The sequence below is a fragment of the Bubalus kerabau genome, chromosome 7 (genome assembly GCF_029407905.1).
Source record: "Bubalus kerabau isolate K-KA32 ecotype Philippines breed swamp buffalo chromosome 7, PCC_UOA_SB_1v2, whole genome shotgun sequence".
Lineage (NCBI taxonomy): Eukaryota > Metazoa > Chordata > Mammalia > Artiodactyla > Bovidae > Bubalus > Bubalus kerabau.
The window spans coordinates 31,022,456-31,049,900 of record NC_073630.1 but is presented as its reverse complement, the minus strand read 5'-3'; the positions used below and the strand labels follow the sequence as shown (position 1 = coordinate 31,049,900).

Below are 27,445 nucleotides of genomic sequence, written 5' to 3'. Positions count from 1 at the left end.
GGTAATATTTCTTCATGTAATCAAGCAGGACCCTGTAGGGTCTTCTCGGGACAGACTTCCTGCCCCATACCCTCTGCTTCAGCTCCTCTCAGAGGTGCTTAGATAATACCATCTGATGCACATCAGAGGCTAAAACTACCACCAAGTGAAAGAAATTAACTACTTAATGACCATGAGCATGCAGCCCCAAGACTTCCTGGCACCTAAGACTCATCAAGTCTTGTGACGCTGCCCTATTACCTCACCATCCACCAATCAGAGAATCGTGCCTGAGCTGATCACTTACCTTGGGACACCCCTATCTCACCTTGCCTTTAGAAGTGCTTGCTGGAACCCACGGGCAGCTCAGGCTTTTTGAGCGCTGGCTGCCCTGGACTCCTTGTCTGGTACCTTACGTAAACTGCCCTTTTCTTCACAACACCCTGGTGTTGGTACATTGTATTGTGCATGGGCAAGTGGACCCAAGTTTGGTTCAGTAACAACAGTGAAAATGTCCTCCTCGCCAGGGAATGGAAGGTGAATTTGTTTGCTCCATTTCAGATTGACTTTGCCCTCTGCTGGACTTCCCTGGTGGCTCAGATGGTAAAGCATCTGCCTATAATGCGGGAGACCCACGTTTGATCCCTGGGTTGGGAAGATCCTCTGGCGAAGGCAATGGCACCCCACTCCAATACTCTTGCCTGGAAAATCCCATTGACGGAGGAGCATTGTAGGCTACAGTCCATGGGGTCACAAAGAGTCAGACACGACTGAGCGACTTCACTTTCACTTTCCAATGTACCGCCCAAGAAATTAGTCACAATGGTGCACTTTTTAAGAGGAGGCAGCCATAAAGTGCAAAATCACTAAAGGCAGCCAGCCAGTGCCGGGTTTATACTCAACCAAGGTAGATTTAATACCAGCTCAGAGTTAAGGAACCTCTGAAATCTAGTGCTGGAAGGAACTAAAATGTACTTATATTAACCCCAACGTTCTCTTGATTTCCAGTCTTCTAAGGAAACCAAAGAAACCAGTTTCATTGTATTTCTTGACCTTTATATAAGGCCAGATCATAAAATTTCCAAAGGTGCCATTTTCCCTACCAAACTTTGACTTGTGTCCTCAGGCTTCCAGCCAAGAAGAAGGAAAGAGCATAATTCTGAGTTTATGTGATTTCCACAGCTCTTTAAATGACAATGCCAGAAGACTGGATGTTTCTGTGATAAGGGTTTTTTTTTCAGACCTCTTTTCCTTCTTCCTTCCTACCTTTTCGTTTACTGAAATAATCATAGGCTTTACTCTTGCTAAAGTACAGATGGTATGCGTTCTTATTTTCTAAAGGTATAAAAACAGAGTTTCTAACTACTTGTTTTAGAGGCTTAGAGGTCAAGTTTGCAGAGTCATTTTAAAAAGTAGAAGCCCTTCCAGGAATGGTGTTTAGAGGCGTTCAGCATGGTGGTCCCAAGCTTGACACACCATCGCAGGCTCTCCTGAAATACAGCCTCTAATAAAACTAGGCAGTGTTCAACCCCTGGTAGTAGAATTACTTGCTTCTATACCAACAGGATTGGGGAAAGCACCAAAATCTGTATGTGGCGTGTGCTGAGAAGTTCATGCTGTGAGACCAGAAGTTCTTGAGAGGTTACCTAAAATGAAAAAACATGTCGGCAGGGCCTGTGGTGGGCCCATCTGTGCTAAATGGGTCTGTGACTGGGTCAGGCTCACTCTCCTTACTGAGGAACAGAAAATCCTGGTCAAAGTATGAAAGGCACAACCACAGAGTCAGAAAGTTTTTTTAAAAAAGTGTTTTGGTAATTAAAAAGCCTGAAAGACTTGTTTTATTTTAAAAGAAAAAACAGAACGAAACTAAGGCACTGTGCTAAATAGCTATGAGATGAGGTTTCAAAAATGTAGTCCAGAAACATTTCGGTTGAATTTGGTGTGTTTAACTCTTTCCTACCTTATTCTTCTTCTTGCAACACCAAAAGAGTCTTTTGGGAAATAAGGGCTTCTCAGCAGAGGACTTTGCTCCCCAGGCAGACATCGTTAAGATGGAGTTAAGTCAGGGTTAAAGAGAGAAAAGCTCAGGATAAGGAGGTGATGCTGCAGTGCCTTTTCTTCCTGTCCCCACTTTAATCTCAGACTCCTTCCTTCTGAAGCATGTCATCTCACCTCTTTTTGCTGTTCGCCCGAATGCAGCTTCCCCCAGTGCTTTGCATATGAATCAATTTCCATTCACATCTACAAAGTGCAACATTTGTAAGGAAATGGAAATGCTTTTGTTATGCTCCCAAAGTAGGATGATGCTGTCCTTTCAGGTTTATCTTTCCAGCACCTGGCACTCAGGGGACTTCAGTAAATATTGGAAGAAATGAATGATCCTTGCACAGAGGAGGCAAGCTTTTGGAACACTCTTTATCAGCACTTATCTGTCTTGATTGCTCCGGGACACTTGACCGTCTCTGCTGTGACCTTTTTTCCATGATACTCCTAGGTTTTCTTCTTACCTTTTGATTGTCTCTTGTTCTTTGCTACTTGTTTCTTTTCATCTCCGCCTTAAATGGTGATACCTCCCTCCCAGTTGGAGAAGGAAATGGCAACCCACTCCAGTATTCTTGCCTGGAGAATCCCATGGACAGAGGAGCCTGGCAGGGTACAGTCCATGGAGTCGCAAAGAGTTGGACACGACTGAGAGACTATCACTCACTCCCTCCCTCCCAGTTACCTTGATTTTCAGGACATTCCCCCTGGATGATCTCATCCAGTTTTGTGACTTCAGCCATCACCATGCAGACGTGGATGGCTTCCAAATAGATACCAGACCAGCCCAGACATTTCTAAGTCCCACGCCCTATGGGTCTCTTTTAATCTCTACCAGCAAGTCACATAATCTTACTAACTCTCTTTGTTAGTAAATATTAAAATGTCATTTCTTTACTCCCCACCCACAAAACTAACACCAGTTACCAAGTCACACAAACCAGAAACCTAAGAACCATCACCTAATCTCTCTTTTTTGCCTTTCTCCCCAGGTTAGCTTAGTTGCTAAGGGCTTCCCAGGTGGCACTAGAGGTAAGAAAAAATCTACCTGCCAATGTAGGAGACGCTAGAGACACGGGTTCGATCCCCAGGCTGGAGTGATCTCCTGGAAAAGGAAATGGCTACCCACTCCAGTATTCTTGCCTGGAAAAATCCCACGGCAGGCTGCAGTCCATGGGGTTGCAAAGAGTTGAACACGACCAAGTGACTGAGCACAGCCACATTAGATTAGTTGCTAAGACCTATCTGTTCCTCGTCTATTGAATTCACTTCAATCCACATAGGGAATGATTACTGTGGGTTACCATCTCCCAAATGGCATGCCCCTGCCTTCACCTGTCCTGGCTTCTTCTCTTGAGAACTGCAGTTCCCAGGCCTCTCTGCCTCCATCAGATTGCATTCCTCCCAGGTGTCCTCTGTGTGACTATGGCCTGCAAGCTTTCTAAAAATTGAATTTAACTCTGCCCCTCATGCCTCAACCCTCAGCTACCTCCTGTGCCTTCAAAAGTTCAAACAAGTCCCACATAGAAAAGTCATTCGGGACACCACTTCCCAACTCTCCCACCTCATTTCCGACTCCTCAGGTGTCCCGGTGAGTCCAAACTCCTCGTTCAGTTCCCGACAAGCCTCACCCAGTGCTTGTCCTTGCCGTGCTTCTTTCTGCCTGAGTGCTTTCCTCCCATTCTTTTGCTGTTCCACTCTTAAAACTAGTTCATGTCACAAGGGAGCTTAGTCTCACTTGTGCACTCAGTTTTATGCCTTCACTCCTCTCTGAATACTTTGAAGGCATTGGAAAATTGTTGTTTCTTTGTGTCTCTCACTAGTCTGAACAGTCTGAGCTTTGTATCTCTAGCATCTAGAAGCATATAGATTAGCTCAAAGGGAGATCTCAAAGGGAGGTCCGCAGGCCTTCCTGGGTCAGATTCATTTAGCTATTGTCAACGTTTATGTTGTTGGGCTCTCCTCTCCCCCACAGGACCCAGAGAGTCAGAATTTCTGCTTTTGTTTTTTAACAGGTTCCCCAGATAGTTTTATGAATATATGTATTTAACAAATATTTTAAAATAAATCAGCCAGAGCCTTTGAGCTTATATTTTACTAGTTCACGTACACTATAGTAACTTGGATTTGTTGCTGATCATTCTATAAATACTCATCCTGTTTCTAAAAAACCGTTTAATTTCTTAAAGAAAAGTTGACCTCTACATTATTAAATGAACTGGGGATTTGAAAGTCCCATGATCAGTTCTAATCAGTTTAATAAACAATTTGAACAGTTCGAATGAAATAATCCACACAACTAGATTTAAGCAGGCCAGATGACTCTTCTTGTTAATTACACAAGCACTTGGTCTCACCTCTCTGGAACTCAGTTTCCTTCTGTGCAAATTCAAATTCCTGGGCATAGCTCCAGATGGCTTATAGGAATTTGAAAATCATTGTGGCGGACACTTTATGTGTTCTATCATTTTGAGTTCAATGTCCAGGTGTAGCCCCTACACATAGTATAGTATTAATGCTTAGGAAACTCCCTTAACTGAAATTTTTATTATATGCAAAGAAAACTATAAAACAAACAGTGCAGCCGGAACTTCTATATATGAGTGGGAATGAGAAGTCTCTTGTGATGTTTAAACTTACATATTATTTCCTTGAACAGAAATATGTACTTACCAACATTTATTCCTTTTAAGTGCCAATATAAACACATAAATCCATAAGGATGACTTTGCTGTGTTCGGTATCTTATAAACATTTATTGTCATGTGGTTATAAACTAGCCTGAAGATCCTGGAGTCTGCCAGACAGGTTGCACAGTAGCCGGTAGCTGTTGTGAACTTTAGCTCACATGTTTGTGCAAAGAGAACCATCCAGTCCCTGGTGGCTAATGCTTTTGGCTGGTTTGCGCAGTGCTTACTATTGCATAACTTTAATTTTCCCCAAATTGTCCATAAAACATTTGGTTCTTGATTTTTTAGAAAGTTATATCCTTGGGCCAGTGCGTCTCTTCTGCTTTAGCATTCAGGGCTCAGTCATTTTTAATACTTGACCAATCAAGCTCAACTAAGTGAAGGTAATTGTGGCCAAAATGCCTTGGCAGAATGTAGAGAGTTTGGGGGTTTTGTTTCCCTGCTGTTTTTTGGTAACAGCACAGTAGATCAGGTAGCCCAGCATTTTTTCCATAAGGAGGCTCTACAAATGTCACTATATCAACATTTATGTTTTGGAGGTAACGTCTTGCTTGTTCCCAGCCAGTGTCATCAACTTGCCACAGAATTCCATATATATCAGTAGCAAAGAGAAGTTTGAATAGAAATTCAGGGTGCTGATTAAGAGTATGTTGGAAACTAACAGAAAAATCAATAAATAGAACCTTAATTAAGTATAGAGATTTCCTTGTTTCATTCAACAGAAATCCAGAGCGCACAATCCAGAGTTGGTAAAGCAGCCCAGTGATGCCATCTGAAAACCAAGCTTATCTCACCTTTCTGTGCTGCCAGCTTTCTCTCTCATGGCTACAAGATGGCTGCAACCAGGCATCTGCTCTGTGACAAGGCCAGAAAGAAGTACCCAGTAGCAAAACTCTGAAGGGGCATGTCAGCTTAAGCAAGAAACCCAGAAGTGCCTTCTGGCCACTTCTACTTTTTGTGTCATTTCCAGAGCTCCATCACGTGACTAGCCCTAGACCATTTGCCGGAAGGGAGACAGGGAGAACGGCATTGTGATAGGCAGCTCAGTCATACCGCCATCCTCAGACAACCTCCCTAAGGGTGCAGTCTGCTGAAACTAGGGTTCCAATCAGAGGCCATCTGCGGAGCACATCACTCTCTGTAATGTTTGCCCTGGTGGTGGGGCATCTCTTGAGAGATTAGGGACTTTGCAGGAAATGACACTGGGGACACTCTCCTCTCAGCTGGCGAGAAGCTGGAGCAGTCCAGCATAGATGGGCCTCACTTGAGAAAATACATAATACAATAACAAGATTTGATTCAGTTCCTCTTCAGTAGGGAAGCTCCCCAAAGTTTCTCAAAATAGTTTAAAATAATTTAGACAATTGTATATAATTAAACAATTGTACAATTAAACAATTTTCTGGGGAATCTGTTGTTTAAAGCAAGATAAACCTGTACTTTAAAAAGGTTTATTTTACTTTTGAGACATGACTATAAAATTCATAACAAAATCTTGGTAATCAGTCACCTGTGTATTAGATCTGCATAAGTGTGTTCCACATGAAGTTAGAACTTTAAAAGTTCTGCCTTGTTGGTTAGGAAAATGGGTGAATGTTTTCTTAGTCCTGACATCATTGCACATCACTGTTTGACACATTATAGGAAGGAGCAGAATTTTATACCAAGATCATGATAAGCACCAAAACCGTGAGGAAATAATATACTTTGCTGGGTTCCCTATACTCATGGATGGGTAGAGTGAAAATAATTTGCAGAAGTCACTTGACTAACCTCATACACCCTTCCTTACACTGAGGATTATTAAACTTTATGATCTGTTCCTATGAAATGACTCCCTAACTCGGAATGTCCACACTGGAGACTTCCTAAAACCATACTGCACTCTCCTCCCTTATCCTCAGCTCCAGGACCTGCCCTTATCTGAAATTTGTGCCAATCATTCAAGACTTAGTCAAGCTCCTGCCATCATCTTATCAGTGAGCAATCTTGACATATTCAAATAAGAGCATATTGACTTCATTTATTTAAAGTCTTCAGTGGCTTCCTGTTGCTCTTAGGATTAAAAAGAAACATTTTAACATAATCTGTAAGAGCCCTCATACTCTTGCTTCTACCTATTTCTTGGGCAGTCAGCTCAAAACTTTCAAAACCTTATCTTGGAATTTGAAGCTCAAGCCCACTAAACTTCTTATAGTTGCTTGAATGTGGTTTCTTTCTCTGCCCATGCTATTCCCACTCACTCACTCATTTGGTCTAAATATGGGTTAAAGAGCATCCTTATTATTTTTTTAATTGGGGTATAATTGCTTTACAATGTTGTATTAATTTCTAACATGAAACGGATCAGCTACATGTATCTCTTCCTCTTGAGTCACCCTTCCATGGCACCCACCCAACTAGGTCATCACAGAGCATGGGGCTGAGCTTCTGTGCTGTATAGAGGGTTCCTACTACCTAGGAGAATCCCAGGGACAGGGGAGCCTGGTGGGCTGCCATCTATGGGGTCACACAGAGTAGGACACGACTGAAGCAATTTAGCAGCAGCAGCAGCATATATATGTTAATCCTAATCTCGCAATTCATCCCACCCTTCGCTTCCCCATGTCTGTTCTCTATGTCTATGTCTTTATTCCTACCCTTCTAATAGGTTCATCTGTACCATTTTTCTAGATTCTATATATATGTGTTAATACATTTGTTTTACTCTTTCTGTCTTACTTCACTGTGTATGACAGACTCCAGGTTCATCCACATTTCTATAGACGACCCAGTTTCATTCCCTTTTATGGCTGAGCAATATTCCATTGTACATATGTATCACATCTTCTTTATTCATCTGTTCCTGGGCATTCAGATTGTTTCCATGTTCTGGCTATTGTAAATAGTGCTTCAGTAAACATTGGGGTACATGTGTCTTTTTGAGTTATGGTTTTCTCAGGTTATATGCCCGTTTGTGGGATTGCTGGGTCATATGATAGTTCTATTTTTTTTTTTTTTTTTTAAGAAATTTCCATACTATTCTCCATAGTGGCTGTATCAATTTACCTTCCCACCAACAGTGGCAGGAGGGTTCCATTTTCTCCTCACCTGTTACTGGAGTGTTTCCTTATCATCTATTCCTCCACTTTCCCATTCACTTGTCTATTACCCACCAAAAGCTTTAAAGTCTCCAAGGGATCAGGGAGTGTGTCTGTTTTGTCAACCCTTCTCAATGCCTTCATGTAGTCAGCACTTAATAAATATTTGTTGAATTGCAATATGAAAGAATGAATGAATCAGAACTCTCCATACTCTTGGCCCAGATAAACTCTTAGCAGTACAAATTCAGCAAAATTTAGTTCTGTAAGCCAAAAGACTTTGTAAATTGATATGAACTAGGAGATAAGTATCTTTGATCTATGTTATTAGACTAAATTATCCTCCTCCAAGGAATTCCTTAAAAAGTATATCTTTCAACTGAAATAGCTTATTATCTATGAAGAGAAGGTCCTATGTTTTAGTTATCTGTCTAAAGGGCAAAGAATGAGACTAATGTGTGTATTAAATTCTCATATAAAGGAGAAGCTTAGTGAGATGTAGACTTACCTTCTCATCATCAGAGTCCTAGGGCAGCTGCTGTGCAATATCCTGTCTCTATTATCAATGCAGAGTACAAGAGATGTGTGCCACTCTTCTTTCTTTGGGTCTTTCCTGGTGGCTCAGTGGTAAAGAATCTGCCTGCCAAGGCAGGAGACCTGGGTTCGGTCCCTGGGTCAGGAAGATCCTCTGGAGAAGGGAATGACAACCCACTCCAGTATTCTTGCCTAGGAAATCCCATGGACCAGGGAGCCTGGCGGGCTACCATCCATGGGATCGCAAAGAGCTGGACATGACTGAGCGACTCAACAGGAACAACTTCCTTTCTTTTTGTTTTCCTCTCTTTTGTCAAAGTCTTTGCTCTTTGTAATGCACTGATTTTTTTCTTTTTTGTAAATATGGTATTAGAAGTTTTTTAATTTGATTGTAGGATATAATTGATTTTGTGTGTATTGCTGCTGCTGCTGCTAAGTCATTTCAGTCATGTCTGAGTCTGTGCGACCCCATAGACGACAGCCCACCAGGCTCCCCCATCCCTGGGATTCTCTAGGCAAGAACACTGGAGTGGGTTGCCATTTCCTTCTCCAATGCATGAAAGTGAAAAGTGAAAGGGAAGTCGCTCAGTCGTGTCCAATTCTTCATGACCCCATGGACTGCAGCCCACCAGCTCCTCCGTCCATGGATTTCCCAGGCATATAATTGATTTTACTGTGCATTACAGTTGTGTTATATTTGAGGTAGGAAATCAAAGAACCAGGAGGGATGGTGTTGGCCAAAGACAGGAAGCTCAGTTTGATCCTGATGTGCATCGATCAAGGTTAAGTCTAAATGTCTCCTAAGAGGTGTACTGAAGTGCAGACTTTTAGGGTTACTTTTTATTCTCAGTCTGTTCAGGCTGCTATAACACAGTACCATAGACTGAGTTGCTTAAGCAACAAAGTTTTCTTACAGTTCTGGAGACTGAAAAGTTCATGATCAAGACAGTGGCAGATTCCGTATCTGGAAAGGTCCTTGCTCCTTAGATGGCCATCTTCTCTCTGCAACCTTATATGGAACTTTCTTTTTTAAGGACACCGATTCCATTCAGGCTATCTCTACTGTCTCCCAAAGGCCCCGTCTCCTACCACTGTCACACTGGAAGTTAGGATTTTGACACAGATTTTAAAGGGAACACAAACATTTGAACCATAGAACTCTCTAGATTCAGGTCTAGGTCTGGGGAGTTAGAATCTGCCACTGTAACAAGCACGCAGAGGCTCTGATGCAAGTAGTCACTGGACCACGTTGAGAAACACTTAGGATTTGCTAGGAAAAGGTGCATAGTTAGAAAATGTGCACTTGTACATAGATTAGAAGACCAGCACCCACCTCCAGATCTGCTTAAACTCTTGCCATATTCTCAGGGATCAAGTTAGAAGGTGGGAGAAAACTGGCTTCTAATCCCTCATCACCTTCCATAGAAACACTTGTTCCAAAGGCCTCCTGAGCTACCGAAGGGACAACATTGAGCCACTGTTTTGCCATTCCTGGAAATGCCAGGCCTTCCTCCAACTCAGACTAGGACCTGACATTTTTTGTTTAAGACTTTCACTTTTTGCCAGTTTTCCTCAATTCTCACTCCCAATCTTTAGCTCTCTTATCTCACTCAAATTAAAACTTATAAAATATATACTGTTTTAAAATACATCTTGCAAAACACAAGTAGAAAGTAAGTTACCCCTAAACCTACCATCTCAATGTTTCTTTTTAATAAAGAGTAAATAAAGAAAATTAACTTTTATCCAGTCTTTTCTTTATATATATTAATATAGTTTTAGTCTTTCATTTCGCAGGCAGCAATCTGAGTTCTATAAGGATGTGAAGATAATCTTTTGTGACATTAGAAAGGATGAACTAGACAAATACAGAATTTTTTAAGTAAGCTATTAGTTTTTGGCTTTTAGAGAAACAACTAGCCCTTATATTTGAAGTATTATGATGACTTCCTAAAGTTGGGATTAGGTTATAGTTATATTGTGTTATTGGTTGAAAATTTAAAACCTAACTGCAACTCATTTAAGCTCTAGAATAAAAAGCCTAAATTTTTTTAAAAATGGAAATAGTTGCTACAATATATTTTAAAAGAAATTCACTTAGTTCCTTTTTTTTAGTTTTAAAGTCATATTTTACTCATTTGCCTTTTTTTCTAAAGTTTTGATTTCTACAGTACCCTTGGGCTTTGCTTCTTAAAGGATGTTTAGAAAAATATACATTAAAAAGTCACTTCTGTCCTACAAGCCCCCTCCCTGCCCATCCCCGTGCTGATTCAGGAAGAAAACTGAAAACTTATTTCCTTGTCCTTGTCAGGAATTATTACCCCCTTTTTGCTACTTGGACCTAAAGCCATTTTGCTGGTAAAGCAGAATTAATGTGCTCACAGAAAATCAGACTCTGTGTTTAGTTGGGGAATAATCTTGGCAATTTTTTTTTTTTTTTTTTTTTAAGAACCAGCCTTTGCTTTTTTATATTCAGGTTTGGGTTTGCAGGAGGAAATCCTGAAAGAATAATATACATCTTCTTCATGAGAAAGATTAAATAAATTCATCTCTAGTGTCAAGCTACTTTAGATCTGTCTTAATTTAAGATTCTACTATGGTACCTCATAATCTTTTGTCTACAGACTACCTTAATTTACAAGAAATCAGAAACTCAAAAGTTTAGGGATTTCTTAGGAAATCAGATTTTCAATTATAATTATCTCCTAAATAAATATCATTTGCTTATATAAATGAATAACTTTCTTTACCATAGTCGAAATACTTTTATGCTCATTCTTTCTGAATGATATTTATGACTATGCAAACATAGCTGTATTTACAAGAAAAGTTACTGAAACAAGCGGAATTACTTTTTCAGATACACACTTAGAGATACATGCCCAAAGGATATCCCAGTATACTGAAATTTCCAAAGGCAAAACTGGCAGAACCTGGTAACAGTAAACATGGAAGACAGTTCTTGCCCTGGGATTTTTCTCAGCCTTACACAGCTTTTCTCAGAGTGATTCACTTCCTTTCTATAATTTTTTTGCTCAAATTCACCTTCTCAGTGTGTCTGCCCTGGCCACCCTATTTAAACTGTGGTCTGCCCCTCATTTCCTGCCTGTTTTTCCTGCACACTGCTTTTACTTTCTCTTTTTTCTACCATATGTATAATCTTCTAACATACTTTATCCTTTATATCTTTTGTAAAATTTATTTATGCATGTTTTGTACCAAGTCTTACTTGTAGCACGTGGGATCTTCCGTGGGACCGTGGGACCATTAAATCTATATGATTAAATGTTTATGTTTCCTTAGATATAGTCTTGTACATGTGTCCTCAATAATTTTTGAATACTAGATTTTAAGAACCAAAACACAGAAATACAGCATGTCCTTTTGGACAGCTAGAACTCTACAGAGTACATCATTCTAAGTAGGAGGACACAAAGGCAGAAAATTATTATGCCACAGATTACAAAGAAATCACATGGAGAATTGTGTAAAATCCCAAAGTATGTCCAACTATTAAGCGAGCCAGAGAATATCCCTGTCAACATACGAAAAAAGTAGGCAAACATCAGACTGAAAGAGTCAGCTTCTAGCATGCATTGGCTTTTTGAGATGCATTCGCTAGAGACTTTGACCTCTTGGGCAAGGGCACTGTTTTATCTTCTTCAAGCTATTTCTCTCTATTGAAATTAATAGCCTTGTTAATATGACTTAAAAGGAATACTTTTTTTGAAGAACAAGTGGATTTCAAGAGTAAGTGATCATTTACATTCATGAATGGTAGCATGCTGGAGAACTAGAAAAAGTTCTTTCTTTGAAAGAGCCAAAGAGGAAGTAGTCTAATATTTTGAATAGGAACCCAATGTAGTGGTTCAAGGCCCTGGGCTAACACTTGGCTGCCTTGGTTTAAGTCCCAGCACCATCACTGAAAAGTTTTGGGTTCTTGTACAATTTATGTAATCTTGTTCTTTAGTTTCTTTGTCTGCAAAATGGACATGTTCTCTGAAATGTAAATAAGACATTTTTTATAACAAGTCCTTGGAACACTAAGAATTAGGAATGTAGTAATGCTTGGTGACAGAGAAGGCAGTGGCACCCCACTCCAGTACTCTTGTCTGGAAAATCCCATGGATGGAGGAGCCTGGTGGGCTGCAGTCCATGGGGTCGCTGGGAGTCAGATATGACTGAGCGACTTCACTTTCACTTTTCACTTTCATGCACTGGAGAAGGAAATGGCAACCCACTCCAGTGTTCTTGCCTGGAGAATCCCAGGGACAGGGGAGCCTGGTGGGCTGCTGTCTCTGGGGTCGCACAGATTTGGACATGACTGAAGCGACTTAGCAGCAGCAGTGCTTGGTGAAACAAGTTATTATTACTCACCAAATTGAATCTTAGTGGTCTTATACCAAATATTCCATCTTAGTGGTCTGGAGCAGTACACAAATATGCGTTCTAGGCCAGTGTTCAATTCTGTGTCTATTGTGGAATAGTAAATTCATGTAATAGAGATTTATTGTGGGTGCTCAGTAAACACCCATGGTAATGTTGGTGTTTAATGTCATTGGTGTTTAAATGTCGTTATAGCACATAGGTGAGGCTTCCCAGGTGGCTCAGTGGTTAACAATCCTCCTGCCGATGCAGAAGATGCAGGAGATGCAGCTTCAATCCCTGGGTCTGGAAGATCCCCTGAAGAAGGAAATGGCAACCTGCTCCAGTATTCTTAGTTCATGGGGTTGCAGAGTCGGACACGACTTAATGACTGTGCATGCACATGCATGCTCATAGCACGTAGGCATCTAGAATTTTTCAAATTGTTTCAGAAATGCTTTAGACTGAAGGATGTATTTTGAATTAACACTTGCCAAATCATTTTTTAACTTTTTTTTGTTGGAGGTGGGACGTGGACCCTTTGTGTAAACATAGCTAAGTAAAGAATATTCTTTCTCCCAAATCTTGTTGCTTATTAAATTGGCCTTGACAAATAAGAAAAGCAAAGGCTGAGGATGACTATTTAGAGTGATGGCTCTCTTGACACAGCATGTGCATGCCACTGTGAATGATCTCAAGGACTCAGTCCCTCATAATGCACATTTCCGGGGGAATGCTCTTGGGAATATGGGAAGACCCATCAAGCTTCCAGCTTTCAAAGAAACTGTGAGTCAGATACACATGTGTCTCCTTAAGAAATTTTACTTCCTTCTGAAATTGTCTGATTGAAGAAAGGCGTGCTCTGGGCATATTGCTATTTTAAGAATCTCTTTTCTCAGAACACATACTTGATAAATCCCAGCTGTACCTTAGTCATGTCTCAGGATTCACCTGCCATGCAAGTGAAGTAGAAATTATTCTTGTCTTACAGCCCAGTAGTAAAAAGAAACTTTAGAAATGAGACAAATTCTCTTTTCACTTTCTGGAGAGTTGGGAGCTGTGCTTTTCATTTCTATGTTTGATAGACCTGGAGATTTTTCTATTAAACATTTTCCCTAAGAGAAATTGTTATCATTGTTCCTAGCTTTGATCTTATAATTGAAGGATTTTTTTTTTAAAAAAAAAGAAAAGTGAAAGCCTCTGTAGGAAACAATGAACACAGATATAAAGATAAAAAGCTCCTAAACCAGTTATTGGCCACTCTCTGGCAGGTTTTATTCTGGTTCCCCTGTAGAAATTGATGACACACACATAATAGAGAACAGCTTCCTGTTCGACTCGTTCAGCCTGGTACACAATCATCAGGAGAGGATCAGTATCTCTCGACATGGCAGAAATACAGAAGACCCAACGCCTGAGTGTGGCTAATAAAAATAATGATTTGTTCTAAGATTTAGAAAACAGTGCAGTTTATTTTATTCGTAACAATTGGCATTCTTTGGAATATGATAGCACCTACTTACATAGTTCTGAGATTTACAAAACAGAGTTATCTTAATTTTTAAAAAGTTGCAGCACAGAAACCTTTATTGTTATCAAATTGTCATACTTTGATTTAGAAGAAATTGGCTAAGAACGTTTAAGATCAGATTTAGAGGTTAAGTCCTGATAGTCTAACGTTATTTTTACAGCATTACCCTAGCCAGGGCTAGTAAAGTGTTGGCCATCATTGAATTTTTATACTCGGGGTGAATGGAAATACTTCAAAAGGAAGTTGTCTTGGCGATTACTGTTCTTCATTTCAGGTTATTTGTTTCTTTTGCCTAGAGGATGTTATGAAATGCAGTCTGGATGACCTTCTTGGCAAGGGAAGCATCGCAACAGGTGTACAGTTTGTAGCAATGGATCATTCCAGGCTTCCCATGGTGGCTGGACCATGACTTGATTATAGGCAGAAATGAACCTAATTCTAGAGCAGTGCAGGGAAATATTGCTCCAAATTGGTGGTTCTGTTTTAGTCTCAATTTTAAATGAAACTGCTGATTTGAAACCAGGTGCTTACTTTGTCTACTCTGTGCTTGGTTTGAAGCCATTTAACCCAAGGGTATCTGAAGGATAAGTGACTGTCATTCTAACCAACAAACACTTTGTGTTTTGCAAGCTGTATCACATTTCAGCATACACTCTTACATGTTTCAACTTCTCTGTTCTTCAGTTCAGTTCGGTCACTCAGGCCTGTCCATCTCTTTGCAACCCCATGGACCACAGCACGCCAGGCTACCCTGTCCCTCCCCAGCTCCTAGACTCTTTCTATGCTTCTTCTCAGCCTTGGCACTGTTGACCTTAGGTGTGGATAGTGCTTGTTGTGAACAGCTGTCCCATGCAGCACCAGCAGGCCCTCTACACACCACGCACCAGCTGTGTGGACGTCTCCAGACATTGTCAAATACCTTCTACAGGAGGCTTTCACCCCCTCTGAGAACCACTGGTGTGGATGAAGAGAACAGAGGTCCACAGACTGTACCCTGGGAGCCCTTCAAACTTTAAAGATTGAGGGAACTGAAGAGGGAGCTAGCAAATGAAAATGGAAAAAGGAGCAGTGGTGAAATTGAAGAAGAAACACGAGAATATAGTGCACCATAAATCAAGTGAAAAAAGTGTCGCAGAAAACAAGGGATTACCATTTGTGTCAAATGCTGCTGTTCATCAGGCCACTCGAGATGAAGACTCTTCCTTAGGTATTTAAGGGTTTTAAAGTTTAGAACAAATGGATTGCTGCGATAGGAAAATGTACTTGATGGAGCCTGCAGTGTGTGTGTTTCTAAGGCATTAAACAAAAGCTTGTTTAATATGTCATAGAAACAAGTTCAATTGCTTTTTCTCTTTTGGCCACACCAGGTGGCATGTGGGGTCTTAGTTCCCCAACTAGAGATTGAACCTATGCCCCCTGCAATGGGGGGACAGAGTCTTCACCACTGAACAACCGCTAGCGAAGTCCCTATAGTATATATTTTAAAATTGAAATTCAGAGGGTGGTCACAAGCCAAATAAACTTTGTTGTTGAAAAATAGTATAAGATGGCACTTTAGAACCTGTGACATTTGGGATAGACTGCTGCTGCTGCTGCTGCTGCTGCTGCTGCTGCTGCTAAGTCGCTTCAGTCGTGTCCGACTCTGTGCGACCCCAGAGACGGCAGCCCACCAGGCTCCCCCATCCCTGGGATTCTCCAGGCAAAAACACTGGAGTGGGTTGCCATTTCCTTCTCCAATGCATAGACTGAGTACATACTAATTTCTGATTGCACATTTCACTAGAAATCCTAATCTTTGGTGCCTTGTCCATTTATGGTATTAATAGTATATGATAAGTCATTTGTTACTAATGCAAATTCAAGTAAATTTGTGAATTTATATATTCATGAGTCGTTTCAGGACAGTCCTTAACAGTGTGGCTCTCAGCCTGTTGAATTCTAAAATGCTTTCTTGAGCTGGAAAGAAGAGACTGCTTTTGGATCTAGCAAACCAAGAATAAAGGTGAAAGGTTTGCCATCTGTAGGGGATTCCTCTCTGTCACAGTAGAAAAGGGGCTTTAGACTCTGCTCTGAGTCAGCATAATCCATGTGGTAAAATGAAAATAGTCCCTCCAAGATGTCCATGTCTTAATCCCTGGAAGTGTTGACTATGTTACCTGACAGATCAAAAAGAGACTGTGCATGTGTAAGTAAGTTTAGGAAATTAAGATGAGGAGAGTGGTCTGGAATATCTGGAGAGACACAAAAAGGCAAAGGAGCAGATTTCCCCCAGAACCTCCAGAAAGAATGCAGCCCTGGGAACACCTTGATTTTAATCCCATGAGACTCATTGGAGACTTCTGACCTTCAGAACTATAACATCATAAATGCATGTCATTTTCAACCCACTAACTTTGTGGGAATTTGTTACTGCCAATAGTAGGAAAGTAATACAATCCAATTTGTAAGGCAGGTTTTCTTGATGACCAGCCTTCTCAAAGCTACTGTCCTTGGGCCTTATCTTATGTCACTGAATGAGCATTCACATTTTGAAGTAGCAGTGTGAATAGCCTAATTAAAATCTTGCCTTATTATTATTTTCAAGAGTAAAATGAAATTGATAGTCTTTGCTTGGATAAGTGGGTGGTATCTCATGGGTGAAAAAATGTCTGTTAAGCTTTCTAATGGGCTTCCCTGGTGACTCAGTGGTAAAGAATTTGCCTGCCAATGCAGGAGATGCAGGAAATGCAGGTTCAATCCCTGGGTCAGGAAGATCCCCTGGAAAAAGAAGTAACACCCCATTCTAGTATTCTTGCCTGGGAAATCTCATGGACAGAGGAGCCTGATGGGCTACAGTCCATGGGATTGCAAAAGTCAGATACAACTTAGCAACTAAACAATTAACAACTACAGCAACTTGCTAATATGTCATTGCTTCTTCTTGTCATTGCTAATTTTTACTCAGTCTTCATTTCTTATGTAAATATGATTTGGTGACAAAAAGGGGTCCATGAGTTAGACCATGAAGCAATCTTTATTATTGCTGACTTATTTTCTCCCTAATCCAGAAATATATTTAATCACCCAATAGTTAACATGAAAACGTAATTTTTTTTTTCCTTGAGAGTATTTTCCAACTTTAAAGTTGCCTGAAGCAATGAATGTCAACAAAAAAAATGGTTTTGACTTGTTATTTTGTATTGGGATATAGTTGATTAGCAATGTTGTGATAGTTTCAGGTGGACAGCAAAGGGACTCAGCCACATATACACATGTATCCATTCTCCCCAAACTCCCCTCCCATCCCGGCTGCCACATAGCATTGAGCACAGTTCCCTGTGCTATACAGTAGGTCCTTTCAACTAAAACTCTTTGTAAATATAAGGAGATAGTTAACAGAAATGGATCACCTTTCAGTTCAAACAGTTCCTCCTTGATTGTAGAGAAAACGCTCTCGGATTTGGGTACATTTATGCATATTTACCAGAGAAGGCAATGGCACCCCACTCCATTACTCTTGCCTGGAAAATCCCATGGATGGAGAAGTCTGGTGGGCTGCAGTCCATTGGGTCTCTAAGAGTCGGACACGACTGAGAGACTTCACTTTCACCTCTCACTTTCATGCATTGGAGAAGGAAATGGCAACCCACTCCAGTGTTCTTGCCTGGAGAATCCCAGGGACGGGGGAGCCTGGTGGGCTGCCGTCTATGGGGTCGCAGAGTCGGACACGACTGAAGTAACTTAGCAGCAGCAGCATGTTTATTTACATAGTTATCTGTGTGGCTGTCATTTTGACTTAAATCTGGGAACATTTTATGTCTGAATTGGATTTAATCTTCTAAACCTGAAATCCTATTTCCATTCCATTGTGAACAATTATATGCTTTTCAGTGTTTTCATTTCTGGTTTTAGTCTCCAGCGCTGAGATAAACCTATTATCCACAGAACATTCAGGGCTTCTTCAGAATAAAGACTAACAGGAAACATTTTTAGTTTGACTCTGATTTTATTTTTATTTTTTATATATTTTATATTTCTATAGTCAGCTGGCCATTTAAGTGGATGACAAGATCTTTTTTTAAGCTTGCAGCCTTGAAACAAGCCCATAATTCTACATTGTACAACTTCTGGTCCAAGAAAATTTCATATTCAGGGGGCAAAAATCATCAATACCTCATTTATATTACTTGGTAGGTTTTAAGCCTGTGAGAGGTACAGTTTAATCTGTTCACAGGAGTGTCCCTCAACTGCTTCTATTTAATAGCCATTTCAGAATTCTGGTATGCTTTCTTTTTTTTTTTTTTTTTTTTTTTATGCTTTCTGTATTACCTTTATTATTATACTTTAAAATAACCAACAAGTGAGCATTTCTTCATTGGAAATTAAGATGCAAGCTTTCTGTTTCTTAGAACAAAGGGTATTTCTTTGGCTTTAGCACAATGAAACGGAATTGTTGATGAAATTACTTTCTGGATTCTCTTTCTGCTTGGTGCCTCTCCTATTAGGAAAGTACTGTGTTTTGTTGTTTGTGTTTTTGGTAATGGCCTCTAGAGTTTAACGTTGTACCATGACTAGTATCAGTAGCTTATGTATTATATAAGACAGTTATTTGAAAATTCTAACTTGAAGTGATGATCATTAGCAAAGAATCAGGATGATTGAGAGCAATATTTGCAAACAAAACAGAAGCTAGAAATTGTTTTGTCAATGCAGAGCTCATTGTAAGATGGGAGGAGATGTGTCTAATTAAAACCACTGACACATTTTTGGCTAACGTGTTATTCAGAGGTTTTGGCATGTGTTTACCCTTTTTAAGGAAATAAAACTTTGTCAAAGAATTCTTTTTCTTTTATTTACTGTCCTCAAAAATCTCTGATGCTCACTTTGACATTAATTCTTTCTGATTGGTTAGGTTAAACCATGTCTTCCAAAACAAAAATATTCTTGTATCTCTCGAGGATGCAGTACTTTAGGATTAAAATTGACCTTTACTCTATGTGACAATTCAGGACACAGCTTGACTGAAATAATGCCATGATTAGCCTAGCCATCTTCAAAAATTTTCTCAGAACAGGAGGATATCCATTCTTAAGTGATAAGTTAAATAAATGCCTGTGAAGAGGAATAATTCATTAAAGAAGATCCTTCAGTTCATACATGTGCTTTAGTAACTCCTGTAGCTATAGATGCTGACAATATAGATTGTGAGGAATATGCCAGAATGTACTAACTTAGAGTACTAGGATTAAAGTTCAGCCACATCTGCCCACTAGAATAGACGTATTTAATGCCAAATTTCTCTGTGAGCATATCTTTTCTTTAATTCTTTGTTGTAGTTGTTCAGTCTCTATGTCATGTCTGACTCTGCAACCCCAAGGACTGCAGCATACCAGGCTTCCCTGTCCTTCACCATCACCTGGAGCTTGCTCAAACTCATGTTCATTGAGTGATGCCATCTAACCATCTCATCCTCTATCGCACCCTTCTCCTTCTGCCCTCAAGCTTTTCCTCAAGCTGCATTTCTCAAGATGCAGCATCAGGGTCTTTTCCAGTGAGTCGGCTCTTTGCATTAGGTGGCCAGAGTATTAGAGTTTCCGCTTCAACATCAGTCCTTCCAGTGAATATTCAGGGTTGATTTCCTTTAGGATTGACTGGTTTGATCCCCTTGCAGTCCAAGGGACTCTCAAGAGTCTTCTTCATCACCACAATTTGAAAGCATCAATTCTTTGGCACTCAGCCTTCTTTATGGTCCAACTCTCACATCCATACACAACTATCTTAAAAACCATAGGTGTGACTAGATGGGCCTTTGTCGGCAAAGTAATGTCTCTGCTTTTGAATATGCTGTTTATGTTTGTCATAGCTTTTCTTCCAAGGAGCAAGCGTCTTTGAATTTCATGGCTGCAATCACTACCTTCTGTGATTTTGGAGCCCAAGAAAATAGTCTGTCACTGTTTCCATTGTTTCCCCACCTATTTGCCATGAAGCAATGGGACTGGATGCCATGATCTTCATTTTTTAAATGTTGAGTTTTAAGCCAACTTTTTTCACTCTCCCCTTTTACCTTTATCTAGAGGCTGTTTAGTTCCTCTTTGTTTTCTGCCATTTAGGGTGGTGTCATCTGCATATATGTGGTTATTGATATTTCTCCCGGCAATCTTGATTCCAGCTTGATCTTCATCCAGCCTGGCATTTTGCATGATGTACTCTGCATAGAAGTTGAATAGGCAGGGTGACAATATACAGCCTTGATGTACTCCTTTCCCAATTTCGAAGTAGTCTGTTGTTCCACGTCCAGTTCTAACTGTTGCTTTTTGACCGGCATACAGGTTTCTCAGGAGGCAGGTAAGGTGGTCTGGTATTCCCATCTCTTTAATAATTTTCCAGTTTATTGTGATCCACACAGTCAAAGGCTTTTTTATTCTGCCCCCTCCCATCTCTAAGTCTTTCATTGCTCTCCACGACTTAAACCAGCATTCTCCATCTCTCTCTTTCTGGAATCATTATCCATCATTCTTCCCTGCCTTCTTCTTGCATCCAAGTCACATAATATATTTTAAGAAGGAGGAAGGAAAAGAAAATTAAGTCACAAATTTTGGTACTGTACTTTAATTATTAATGGTAACAAATTACTGGCCCCCTGCCTTAAAACCTATTGCAACTTTGAGCTAAGATCCAGGCAGAGTTAGCTCTGCTGTTTTCAGAACGCTACATACTTTGACTTTCCCCTTTATTTCCAAACTAGCTTTCTCTACTCCACTTAGCTCATGCCAAACACCACTGCTTCTTCCCACCCAAGTTCTCTTGCCTCTGTCCATCCATCCAAAGCCTTAAGCATCCACCTCAAAGCACCAATACATTTTTTCCTGTCAAAGGCAGAATTTGTCCTACATAGCAATTTTTTTTAAACCATTCAATGGCATACTAACCACACTGCAAATGAAAAAAATGATTACATTTTGAATGGATGGATAGATGTCAGCATTTTTCATCAATAGGTGAAAATATCTAGGGAAACAAAGGTAATTAATTGGTATCTTACCAATTTAAGTATTAGGTGGCATTTTTTAGGGGGCTGTGTGTGTGTGTGCATTTTACACATTTTGAAAGTATTTTTCCCCAAAAGATCTTATTTCCAAATGTAAAAAGAAAATAACAAAACAGTTTTATCAAGTTGGGTTTTTTTTTTTTTTTTTTTTTTTTTTTTTTTTTTTAGCAAAGGGAAAAAAGACGTTGACAGATAATGTACAGACAATATTCTACAACAGATCTGTCCTAAGAGGAGTGGTCTTCCCAGGAAAGGGATATATGACCATGTCATTGAATCCATTGTATTAATGTAACTACTTTGATCATGACCTACTTTGACAATAGAATGATAAAAAAAAAAAATGGTTTTCTCACCTTAAATAAAGAGAACCTGTGATCTTTAAATTAGAATGTGAGGGGAAAGCAGAATGAGAAGCAGAGGTGTTTGCAACTCAAAGCTCAGAAGTCACACAATATGTGCTGGGTCAAACAGATTAGAATAACACCCTTTTCTTCAGTAATGGTTTGTCTTGCCGTTATAAACTCACCATTTGTATTAATTATGGACATACTCCATTATTCACAAAATTATTTCTCAGAATTTCTGGGCACAGAGTTAATGCCCAGTTACAATTTACTTAAGGATAAAAACTGCTGAAAATTTCCCATCATTTTTAATATAGAAAAATGCTTGAAGTCTTGGTGGAACTCTCAAGAAACTGACAGTCCTGCCCTGGCTAGACGTGTGCATAATTTCAGGATCCCTCACCAGAAAACCTCCTTTTATACCCTCATCAAATTGTAACCATGATACACATCCCCTGAATGTCTTGTTGGGGGAGAAAGCAGTATATTTCCTTCAGTCTCTGGGTCTTGTTTGACATCAAACAAATAGATGACCAGATGTTTCTCTAGCAAAGATGAATTTATTGGGGATCAGCAGAGAACTGCAGTTTAGGGTGTTACAACCATGGTGAACCTCATGCAAGGAAAGGACAATGCTTTTATAAGGAAGTACAGAAGGCTATAATAAACAGAATCCATGACTTTTCATTGGCTGTGCTGTTGCCAGGCAAAAAGAGAACTCGTTCTTTTTCCTGTTGGTCTCTGCTGTGGTCACAGGGGCTTCCCTGGAGGCTCACTGGGAAAGAATCTGCCTGCCAATGCAGGAAACGCAGGTTTGATCCCTGGGTAGGGAAGATCCCATGGAGAAGGAAATGGCAGCCCACTCCAGTATTCTTACCTGGAAATCCCATGGACAGAGAAGCCTGGCAGACTACAGTCCATGGGGTTGCAAAAGAGTCAGACACGACTTAGTGACTAAAACAACAAAGAGAAGATGGCTGCGGGACGGGAATTTCCCCTTCAGGTCTCCGGACTCTATTTAATTGAGGTTTCTGTTCACTGATTTTTAGTCTCCAATTCATGTGTGTCCTACAATTACTTTTAGAACCTTGAATTATTTTTCTGACTTGAATCAGCAACCAAACTAAAGGAGAAATCTTAAAGAACATGTGGCCTTACTGAGCAGCATACTTTTTTGAGCTTCACACTCTTCGGCTTAGAAGGTAGAAACTTTCTATGTACCAGATAGATCAGCCGAAGTCCTTTTAGGTCTCCTTTTTGTTCCTTTTCTCCCTCACAGCATAATTTTCTATTTCACAACTCCTTGTGTCTGACATGTACATAGTAGCCATTAAAACAAGATTGCTGATATAAAGACGCTCAGGTCATCTCCCCATGGGGTTCATTAGCAATTATCCTGTGTGAAGTGCTACCTACATGGAAGTTTTGCCATTTTCAAACCTGTCGGACTTCCAAAGGAGTGCAAGTCATCTGGCAGAGATTTTGACGGGCAATTCAAGCTACTAAGTGCTGGTTCAGTGTAATCCCAGGAGTTGAAAAGAAAAAAAGTTGAATATATATATATATATATATATATATACACACACACACACACAGATACACACATATGCTCATTAAGAAGTTTTGTTAGATAGAACAATAAATATCAATACGAATCATAAACAGATACACAGACTAGGTCAGAATAGGAAAAACATGTAGGAATGATTTGGAACAATATAGCATGATGACGAAATCCAGATTTCTGAAGACAAAAAGTAAAACTATTGTTTTGATTAATTATGGGCTATTTTCATTAATCATAGGGACAGAAATAAAAGGGGAAGAAAGGGTATATACAAACATATCCGTATTGCATTTGGGTGGTCCTTATTTGGTTGGTTACTTCTTATGTGTGCTAGGTCACTTCTGTTGTGTTTGACTCTTTGCAACCCCATGGACTGCAGGCCACCAAGCTTCTCTGTCCATGGGGTATCCAAGCAAGAATACGTGAGTGAATTGCCATTTCCTTCTCCAGGGGATCTTCCCAACCCAGAGATCAAGCCCACATCTCTTATGTCTCCTGCATTGGCAGGTGGGTTCTTTACCACCAGCACCACCCGGGAAGTCCTATAACTAATGTAACTGGGCTGTAGAATGACTGTCTCAAAAGTATTCAGTTCAGTTGCTCAGTCGCGTCTGACTTTTTGCGACCCGCATGGACTGGAGCATGCCAGGCCTCCCTGTCCTGCACAAACTCCCAGAGTTTACTCAAACACATGTCCATTGAGTCGGTGTCATCCAACCATTTCATCCTCTGTTGTCCCCTTCTCCTCTCACCTTCAATCTTCCCCAGCATCAGGGTCTTTTCAAATGAGTCAGTTCATATCAGGTGGCCAAAGTATTGGAGTTTCAACTTCAACATCAGTCCTTCCACTGATTATTCAGGACTGATTTCCTTCAGAATGGACTGATTGGATCTGCTTGCAGTCCAAGGGACTCTCAAGAGTCTTCTCCAACACCATAGTTCAAAAGCATCAATTCTTCGCTCAGCTTTCTTTATAGTCCAACTCTCACATCTATACATGATCACTGGAAAAACCATAGCCTTGACTAGATGGACATTTGTTGACAAAGTAGTGTCTCTGCTTTTTAATATGCTGTCTAGGTTGCTCATAATTTTTCCTCCAAGGAGCAAGTGTCTTTTAATTTCATGGCTGCAGTCACCATCTGCAGTGATTTTGGAGCCCAAAAAACACAACGTCTGTCACTGTTTCCACTGTTTCCCCATCTATTTCCCATGAAGTGATGGGACCAGATGCCATGATCTTAGTTTTCTAAATATTGAGCTTTAAGCCAACTTTTTCACTCTCCACTTTCACATTCATCAAGAGGCTCTTTAGTTCTTCTTCACTTTCTGCCATAAGGGTGCTGTCATCTGCATATCTGAGGTTATTGATATTTCTCCCAGCAATCTTGATTCCAGCTTGTGCTTCTTCCAGCCCAGTGTTTCTCGTGAAGTACTCTGCATAGAAGTTAAATAAGCAGGGTGATAATATCCTTGACGTACTCCTTTTCCTATTTGGAACCAGTCTGTTGTTCCATGTCCAGTTCTAACTGTTGCTTCCTGACCTGCATACAGATTTCTCAAGAAGCAAGTCAGGTGGTCTGGTATTCCCCTCTTTTTCAGAATTTTCCACAGTTTTGTTGTGATCCACACAGTCAAAGGCATAGTCAATAAAGCAGAAATAGATGTTTTTCTAGAACTCTCGCTTTTTCAATGATCCAGAGGATGTTGGCAATTTGATCTCTGGTTCCTCTGCCCTTTCTAAAACCAGCTTGAACATCTGGAAGTACACAGTTCATGTATTGCTGAAGCCAGACTTGGAGAATTTTAAGCATTACTTTACTAGCATGTGAGAGTGCAATTGTATGGTAGTTTGAGTATTCTTTGGCATTGCCTTTCTTTGGGATTGGAATGAAAACTGACCTTTTCCAGTCCTGTGGCCACTGCTGAGTTTTCCCAATTGGCTGGCATATTGAGTGCAGCACTTTCACAGCATCATCTTTCAGGATTTGAAATAGCTCAACTGGAATTCCATCACCTGTACTAGCTTTGTTTGTAATAACACTTCCTAAGCCTTGCTTGACTTCACACTCCCCATGAGTGACCACACTATCATGGTTATCTAGGTTATTAAGACATTAATGATCTTCATGATCATTAATGATCTTCCTTAATGATCTTCCTCAGTGATCAGTGCAAAGAAATAGAGGAAAACAACAGAATGGGAAAGACATTGTACAGGAGACAGGGATCAAGACCATCCCCATGGAAAAGAAATGCAAAAAAGCAAAATAGCTGTCTGAGAGGCCTTACAAATAGCTGTGAAAAGAAGAGAAGTGAAAAGCAAAGGAGAAAAGGAAAGATATAAGCATCTGAATGCAGAGTTCCAAAGAATAGCAAGAAGAGATAAGAAGGCCTTCCTCAGCAATCAGTGCAAAGAAATAGAGGAAAACAACAGAATGGGAAAGACTAGAGATCTCTTCAAGAAAATTAGAGATACCAAGGGAACATTTCATGCAAAGATGGGAGTGATAAAGGACAGAAATGGTACGGACCTAACAGAAGCAGAAGATATTAAGAAGAGGTGGCAGGAATACACAGAAGAACTGTACAAAAAAGATCTTCACAACCCAGATAATCACGATGGTGTGATCACTCACTTAGAGCCAGACATCCTGGAATGTGAAGTCATTTAACGTCATGAGAAACGCTGGGCTGGAAGAAGCACAAGCTGGAATCAAGATTGCCGAGAGAAATATCAATAACCTTAGATATGCAGATGACACCACCCTTATGGCAGAAAGTGAAGAGGAACTCAAAAGCCTCTTGAGGAAAGTGAAAGTGGAGAGTGAAAAAGTTGGCTTAAAACTCAACATTCAGACAACTAAGATCATGGCATCTAGTCCCATCACTTCATGGGAAATAGATGGGGAAACAGTGGAAACAGTGTCAGACTTTATTTTTTGGGGCTCCTAAATCAGTGCAGATGGTGACCGCAGCCATGAAATTAAAAGACTCTTACTCCTTGGAAGGAAAGTGATGACCAATCTAGATAACATATTGAAAAGCAGAGACATTACTTTGCCAAAAAAGGTCTGTCTAGTCAAGGCTATGGTTTTTCCAGTAGTCATGCATAGATGTGAGAGTTGGACTGTGACAAAACCTTGGCACCGAATAATTGATGCTTTTGAACTGTGGTGTTGGAAAAGACTCTTGAGAGTCCCTTGGACTGCAAGGAGATCCAACCAGTTCATTCTGAAGGAGATCAGCCCTGGGATTTCTTTGGAAGGACTGATGCTAAAGCTGAAACTCCAGTACTTTGGCCACCTCATGTGAAGAGTTAACTCATTGGAAAAGACTCTGATGCTTGGAGGGATTGGGGGCAGGAGGAGAAGGGGACGACAGAGGATGAGATGGCTGGATGGCATCACCGACTCGATGGATGTGAATTTGAGTGAACTCTGGGAGTTGGTGATAGACAAGGAGGCCTGGCGTGCTGCGATTCATGGGGTCGCAAAGAGTCGGACATGACTGAGCGACTGAACTGAACTGAACTGAAGCATGGCCCAGCCCATCAGAACAAGACTCAGTTTCCCCTTCAGTCAGTCTCTCCCATCAGGAAGCCTCCGTAAGCCTCTTATCCTTCTCCATCAGAGGGCAGACAGAATTAAAACCACAATCACAGAAAACTAACTAGTCTGATCACATGGAACACAGCCTTGTCTAACTCGATGAAACCATGAGCCATGCTGTGTAGGGCCACCCAAGATGGACAGGTCATGGTGGAGAATTCTGACAAAATGTGGTCCACTAGAGAAGGGAATGGCAAATCACTTAACTGTTCTTGCCTTGAGAACCCTATGAACAATATGAAAAGTATTAAGTACCTACAGTTAAAGGTTGTGCGGTATGATTGTGCATTTAAGAGTACATTTAGTAAACAAGAGTCCATACCATCTAGAAATTTCTAGTTATCTGGTGATAAAATAGTGCAGTGTTACAATTATACCCAGCTATGGAGGCCTGTCAGAATATGAAGTATTATAGGATTACTGTTGAAGTTTTAGGGAAGTCATCTATCCACATTAAATAGTAAGTTGGCCTGCGGCAAGTCATTATTCATCTTGACTGTAACTGAAACTTTACCAGAGAGATACCAGGATGGAAATACAGTTTTAATCCACTTAAATCACCCTTTTGGCTAAAGGTGGCGCTCATTATTGACTGCCTGGGACCCAGATAGAGCCTAGACAATTGATTTTTGTTTACCTGCATGCTTGATCACAGCCATTTCCATTTTTGGTAG

At 40.4% G+C, this 27,445-nt stretch overlaps 1 protein-coding gene and 1 pseudogene across 1 annotated transcript in view; both read left to right on the top strand.

Moving 5' to 3' along the window:
- ELOVL6 (ELOVL fatty acid elongase 6) overlaps nt 1-27,445 on the top strand; it is a 131,515-nt gene that overhangs the window by 46,253 nt on the left and 57,817 nt on the right. The gene's annotated exons all lie outside the window — the stretch shown is intronic.
- Nucleotides 1,432-14,116, top strand: LOC129657354 (60S ribosomal protein L34-like; annotated as a pseudogene).